The sequence below is a fragment of the Hypomesus nipponensis genome, chromosome 19 (assembly GCF_054491055.1).
Source record: "Hypomesus nipponensis isolate SF chromosome 19, ASM5449105v1, whole genome shotgun sequence".
NCBI lineage: Eukaryota > Metazoa > Chordata > Actinopteri > Osmeriformes > Osmeridae > Hypomesus > Hypomesus nipponensis.
The window spans coordinates 19,900,001-19,905,000 of NC_140379.1; the positions used below are offsets into that span (position 1 = coordinate 19,900,001).

Consider the following 5,000-nt stretch of genomic DNA (forward strand, 5'->3'; position numbering starts at 1 on the left):
CCCAAGCAGTCTCCCATCCAAGTACTAACCAGGCCCGACCCTGCTTAGCTTCCGAGATCAAACGAGATCGGGCGTTGCCAGGCTGGTATGGCCGTACGACATAAGTTGACAACCATAGGCTACTTATCCATATACAGATTTAGCAATTGACAATGCAAGGTGGTCTCTCTCTCTCTCTCTCTCTCGTGTCAAAATGAAAACAGCTTCCAGCCCCTTTCATGAAGGACTACTTGTGCATATTGCAAGATTTCAGTTTCTAAGTGAATGAGCAAAAGAGCATACAGCACCTGGTATTCCCAGGCGGTCTCCCATCCAAGTACTAACCAGGCCCGACCCTGCTTAGCTTCCGAGATCAGACGAGATCGGGCGTTGCCAGGCTGGTATGGCCGTACGAAATAAGTTGACAACCATAGGCTACTTATCCATATACAGATTTAGCAATTGACAATGCAAGGTGGTCTCCCTCTCTCTCTCTCTCTCTCGTGTCAAAATGAAAACAGCTTCCAGCCCCTTTCATGAAGGACTACTTGTGCATATTGCAAGATTTCAGTTTCTAAGTGAATGAGCAAAAGAGCATACAGCACCTGGTATTCCCAGGCGGTCTCCCATCCAAGTACTAACCAGGCCCGACCCTGCTTAGCTTCCGAGATCAGGCGTTGCCAGGCTGGTATGGCCGTACGAAATAAGTTGACAACCATAGGCTACTTATCCATATACAGATTTAGCAATTGACAATGCAAGGTGGTCTCTCTCTCTCTCTCTCTCGTGTCAAAATGAAAACAGCTTCCAGCCCCTTTCATGAAGGACTACTTGTGCATATTGCAAGATTTCAGTTTCTAAGTGAATGAGCAAAAGAGCATACAGCACCTGGTATTCCCAGGCGGTCTCCCATCCAAGTACTAACCAGGCCCGACCCTGCTTAGCTTCCGAGATCAAACGAGATCGGGCGTTGCCAGGCTGGTATGGCCGTACGAAATAAGTTGACAACCATAGGCTACTTATCCATATACAGATTTAGCAATTGACAATGCAAGGTGGTCTCTCTCTCTCTCTCTCTCTCTCTCGTGTCAAAATGAAAACAGCTTCCAGCCCCTTTCATGAAGGACTACTTGTGCATATTGCAAGATTTCAGTTTCTAAGTGAATGAGCAAAAGAGCATACAGCACCTGGTATTCCCAGGCGGTCTCCCATCCAAGTACTAACCAGGCCCGACCCTGCTTAGCTTCCGAGATCAGACGAGATCGGGCGTTGCCAGGCTGGTATGGCCGTACGAAATAAGTTGACAACCATAGGCTACTTATCCATATACAGATTTAGCAATTGACAATGCAAGGTGGTCTCTCTCTCTCTCTCGTGTCAAAATGAAAACAGCTTCCAGCCCCTTTCATGAAGGACTACTTGTGCATATTGCAAGATTTCAGTTTCTAAGTGAATGAGCAAAAGAGCATACAGCACCTGGTATTCCCAGGCGGTCTCCCATCCAAGTACTAACCAGGCCCGACCCTGCTTAGCTTCCGAGATCAGACGAGATCGGGCGTTGCCAGGCTGGTATGGCCGTACGAAATAAGTTGACAACCATAGGCTACTTATCCATATACAGATTTTGCAATTGACAATGCAAGGTAGTCTCTCTTTCTCTCTCTCTCTCTCTCGTGTCAAAATGAAAACAGCTTCCAGCCCCTTTCATGAAGGACTACTTGTGCATATTGCAAGATTTCAGTTTCTAAGTGAATGAGCAAAAGAGCATACAGCACCTGGTATTCCCAGGCGGTCTCCCATCCAAGTACTAACCAGGCCCGACCCTGCTTAGCTTCCGAGATCAGACGAGATCGGGCGTTGCCAGGCTGGTATGGCCGTACGAAATAAGTTGACAACCATAGGCTCCTTATCCATATACAGATTTAGCAATTGACAATGCAAGGTGGTCTCTCGCTCTCTCTCTCGTGTCAAAATGAAAACAGCTTCCAGCCCCTTTCATGAAGGACTACTTGTGCATATTGCAAGATGTCAGTTTCTAAGTGAATGAGCAAAAGAGCATACAGCACCTGGTATTCCCAGGCGGTCTCCCATCCAAGTACTAACCAGGCCCGACCCTGCTTAGCTTCCGAGATCAGACGAGATCAGGCGTTGCCAGGCTGGTATGGCCGTACGAAATAAGTTGACAACCATAGGCTACTTATCCATATACACATTTAGCAATTGACAATGCAAGGTGGTCTCTCTCTCTCTCTCGTGTCAAAATGAAAACAGCTTCCAGCCCCTTTCATGAAGGACTACTTGTGCATATTGCAAGATTTCAGTTTCTAAGTGAATGAGCAAAAGAGCATACAGCACCTGGTATTCCCAAGCGGTCTCCCATCCAAGTACTAACCAGGCCCGACCCTGCTTAGCTTCCGAGATCAAACGAGATCGGGCGTTGCCAGGCTGGTATGGCCGTACGACATAAGTTGACAACCATAGGCTACTTATCCATATACAGATTTAGCAATTGACAATGCAAGGTGGTCTCTCTCTCTCTCGTGTCAAAATGAAAACAGCTTCCAGCCCCTTTCATGAAGGACTACTTGTGCATATTGCAAGATTTCAGTTTCTAAGTGAATGAGCAAAAGAGCATACAGCACCTGGTATTCCCAGGCGGTCTCCCATCCAAGTACTAACCAGGCCCGACCCTGCTTAGCTTCCGAGATCAGACGAGATCGGGCGTTGCCAGGCTGGTATGGCCGTACGAAATAAGTTGACAACCATAGGCTACTTATCCATATACAGATTTAGCAATTGACAATGCAAGGTGGTCTCTCTCTCTCTCTCTCTCTCTCTCGTGTCAAAATGAAAACAGCTTCCAGCCCCTTTCATGAAGGACTACTTGTGCATATTGCAAGATTTCAGTTTCTAAGTGAATGAGCAAAAGAGCATACAGCACCTGGTATTCCCAGGCGGTCTCCCATCCAAGTACTAACCAGGCCCGACCCTGCTTAGCTTCCGAGATCAGGCGTTGCCAGGCTGGTATGGCCGTACGAAATAAGTTGACAACCATAGGCTACTTATCCATATACAGATTTAGCAATTGACAATGCAAGGTGGTCTCTCTCTCTCTCTCTCTCTCTCTCGTGTCAAAATGAAAACAGCTTCCAGCCCCTTTCATGAAGGACTACTTGTGCATATTGCAAGATTTCAGTTTCTAAGTGAATGAGCAAAAGAGCATACAGCACCTGGTATTCCCAGGCGGTCTCCCATCCAAGTACTAACCAGGCCCGACCCTGCTTAGCTTCCGAGATCAGACGAGATCGGGCGTTGCCAGGCTGGTATGGCCGTACGAAATAAGTTGACAACCATAGGCTACTTATCCATATACAGATTTAGCAATTGACAATGCAAGGTGGTCTCTCTCTCTCTCTCTCGTGTCAAAATGAAAACAGCTTCCAGCCCCTTTCATGAAGGACTACTTGTGCATATTGCAAGATGTCAGTTTCTAAGTGAATGAGCAAAAGAGCATACAGCACCTGGTATTCCCAGGCGGTCTCCCATCCAAGTACTAACCAGGCCCGACCCTGCTTAGCTTCCGAGATCAGACGAGATCAGGCGTTGCCAGGCTGGTATGGCCGTACGAAATAAGTTGACAACCATAGGCTACTTATCCATATACACATTTAGCAATTGACAATGCAAGGTGGTCTCTCTCTCTCTCTCGTGTCAAAATGAAAACAGCTTCCAGCCCCTTTCATGAAGGACTACTTGTGCATATTGCAAGATTTCAGTTTCTAAGTGAATGAGCAAAAGAGCATACAGCACCTGGTATTCCCAAGCGGTCTCCCATCCAAGTACTAACCAGGCCCGACCCTGCTTAGCTTCCGAGATCAAACGAGATCGGGCGTTGCCAGGCTGGTATGGCCGTACGACATAAGTTGACAACCATAGGCTACTTATCCATATACAGATTTAGCAATTGACAATGCAAGGTGGTCTCTCTCTCTCTCTCTCTCTCGTGTCAAAATGAAAACAGCTTCCAGCCCCTTTCATGAAGGACTACTTGTGCATATTGCAAGATTTCAGTTTCTAAGTGAATGAGCAAAAGAGCATACAGCACCTGGTATTCCCAGGCGGTCTCCCATCCAAGTACTAACCAGGCCCGACCCTGCTTAGCTTCCGAGATCAGACGAGATCGGGCGTTGCCAGGCTGGTATGGCCGTACGAAATAAGTTGACAACCATAGGCTACTTATCCATATACAGATTTAGCAATTGACAATGCAAGGTGGTCTCTCTCTCTCTCTCTCTCTCTCTCGTGTCAAAATGAAAACAGCTTCCAGCCCCTTTCATGAAGGACTACTTGTGCATATTGCAAGATTTCAGTTTCTAAGTGAATGAGCAAAAGAGCATACAGCACCTGGTATTCCCAGGCGGTCTCCCATCCAAGTACTAACCAGGCCCGACCCTGCTTAGCTTCCGAGATCAGGCGTTGCCAGGCTGGTATGGCCGTACGAAATAAGTTGACAACCATAGGCTACTTATCCATATACAGATTTAGCAATTGACAATGCAAGGTGGTCTCTCTCTCTCTCTCTCTCTCTCTCGTGTCAAAATGAAAACAGCTTCCAGCCCCTTTCATGAAGGACTACTTGTGCATATTGCAAGATTTCAGTTTCTAAGTGAATGAGCAAAAGAGCATACAGCACCTGGTATTCCCAGGCGGTCTCCCATCCAAGTACTAACCAGGCCCGACCCTGCTTAGCTTCCGAGATCAGACGAGATCGGGCGTTGCCAGGCTGGTATGGCCGTACGAAATAAGTTGACAACCATAGGCTACTTATCCATATACAGATTTAGCAATTGACAATGCAAGGTGGTCTCTCTCTCTCTCTCTCGTGTCAAAATGAAAACAGCTTCCAGCCCCTTTCATGAAGGACTACTTGTGCATATTGCAAGATGTCAGTTTCTAAGTGAATGAGCAAAAGAGCATACAGCACCTGGTATTCCCAGGCGGTCTCCCATCCAAGTACTAAC

General features: G+C 47.0%; 15 non-coding genes and 3 pseudogenes across 15 annotated transcripts in view; all 18 read right to left on the reverse strand.

Annotated features, from left to right (window-relative positions):
- The window catches only part of LOC146248285 (5S ribosomal RNA), a 119-nt gene extending 20 nt beyond the window's left edge, over positions 1-99 (reverse strand). Inside the window, exon 1 of the ribosomal RNA XR_014733989.1 lies at positions 1-99. This exon is cut by the window's left edge and continues 20 nt beyond it. This is a non-coding gene — a ribosomal RNA (5S ribosomal RNA).
- A 176-nt stretch (positions 100-275) lies between these two features.
- LOC146248286 (5S ribosomal RNA) lies at positions 276-394 on the reverse strand. The gene has a single exon (XR_014734490.1). It is a non-coding gene; the product is annotated as a 5S ribosomal RNA (ribosomal RNA).
- A 178-nt stretch (positions 395-572) lies between these two features.
- Positions 573-681, reverse strand: LOC146248287 (5S ribosomal RNA; annotated as a pseudogene).
- A 174-nt stretch (positions 682-855) lies between these two features.
- LOC146248288 (5S ribosomal RNA) lies at positions 856-974 on the reverse strand. The gene has a single exon (XR_014733112.1). It is a non-coding gene; the product is annotated as a 5S ribosomal RNA (ribosomal RNA).
- Positions 975-1,154: 180 nt separating this feature from the next.
- Positions 1,155-1,273, reverse strand: LOC146248289 (5S ribosomal RNA). Its single transcript, XR_014734491.1, has one exon. It is a non-coding gene; the product is annotated as a 5S ribosomal RNA (ribosomal RNA).
- Positions 1,274-1,443: 170 nt separating this feature from the next.
- LOC146248290 (5S ribosomal RNA) lies at positions 1,444-1,562 on the reverse strand. Its single transcript, XR_014734492.1, has one exon. It is a non-coding gene; the product is annotated as a 5S ribosomal RNA (ribosomal RNA).
- Positions 1,563-1,742: 180 nt separating this feature from the next.
- Positions 1,743-1,861, reverse strand: LOC146248291 (5S ribosomal RNA). The gene has a single exon (XR_014734493.1). It is a non-coding gene; the product is annotated as a 5S ribosomal RNA (ribosomal RNA).
- A 172-nt stretch (positions 1,862-2,033) lies between these two features.
- On the reverse strand, positions 2,034-2,152 carry LOC146248292 (5S ribosomal RNA). The gene has a single exon (XR_014733589.1). It is a non-coding gene; the product is annotated as a 5S ribosomal RNA (ribosomal RNA).
- Positions 2,153-2,322: 170 nt separating this feature from the next.
- LOC146248293 (5S ribosomal RNA) lies at positions 2,323-2,441 on the reverse strand. Its single transcript, XR_014733280.1, has one exon. It is a non-coding gene; the product is annotated as a 5S ribosomal RNA (ribosomal RNA).
- A 168-nt stretch (positions 2,442-2,609) lies between these two features.
- Positions 2,610-2,728, reverse strand: LOC146248294 (5S ribosomal RNA). The gene has a single exon (XR_014734494.1). It is a non-coding gene; the product is annotated as a 5S ribosomal RNA (ribosomal RNA).
- Positions 2,729-2,908: 180 nt separating this feature from the next.
- On the reverse strand, positions 2,909-3,017 carry LOC146248295 (5S ribosomal RNA; annotated as a pseudogene).
- A 180-nt stretch (positions 3,018-3,197) lies between these two features.
- Positions 3,198-3,316, reverse strand: LOC146248296 (5S ribosomal RNA). The gene has a single exon (XR_014734495.1). It is a non-coding gene; the product is annotated as a 5S ribosomal RNA (ribosomal RNA).
- A 172-nt stretch (positions 3,317-3,488) lies between these two features.
- Positions 3,489-3,607, reverse strand: LOC146248297 (5S ribosomal RNA). The gene has a single exon (XR_014733590.1). It is a non-coding gene; the product is annotated as a 5S ribosomal RNA (ribosomal RNA).
- Positions 3,608-3,777: 170 nt separating this feature from the next.
- Positions 3,778-3,896, reverse strand: LOC146248298 (5S ribosomal RNA). The gene has a single exon (XR_014733281.1). It is a non-coding gene; the product is annotated as a 5S ribosomal RNA (ribosomal RNA).
- Positions 3,897-4,072: 176 nt separating this feature from the next.
- Positions 4,073-4,191, reverse strand: LOC146248299 (5S ribosomal RNA). Its single transcript, XR_014734496.1, has one exon. It is a non-coding gene; the product is annotated as a 5S ribosomal RNA (ribosomal RNA).
- Positions 4,192-4,371: 180 nt separating this feature from the next.
- LOC146248300 (5S ribosomal RNA) lies at positions 4,372-4,480 on the reverse strand (annotated as a pseudogene).
- A 180-nt stretch (positions 4,481-4,660) lies between these two features.
- On the reverse strand, positions 4,661-4,779 carry LOC146248301 (5S ribosomal RNA). The gene has a single exon (XR_014734498.1). It is a non-coding gene; the product is annotated as a 5S ribosomal RNA (ribosomal RNA).
- A 172-nt stretch (positions 4,780-4,951) lies between these two features.
- LOC146248302 (5S ribosomal RNA) overlaps positions 4,952-5,000 on the reverse strand; it is a 119-nt gene continuing 70 nt past the window's right edge. The window contains exon 1 of the ribosomal RNA XR_014733591.1: positions 4,952-5,000. This exon is cut by the window's right edge and continues 70 nt beyond it. This is a non-coding gene — a ribosomal RNA (5S ribosomal RNA).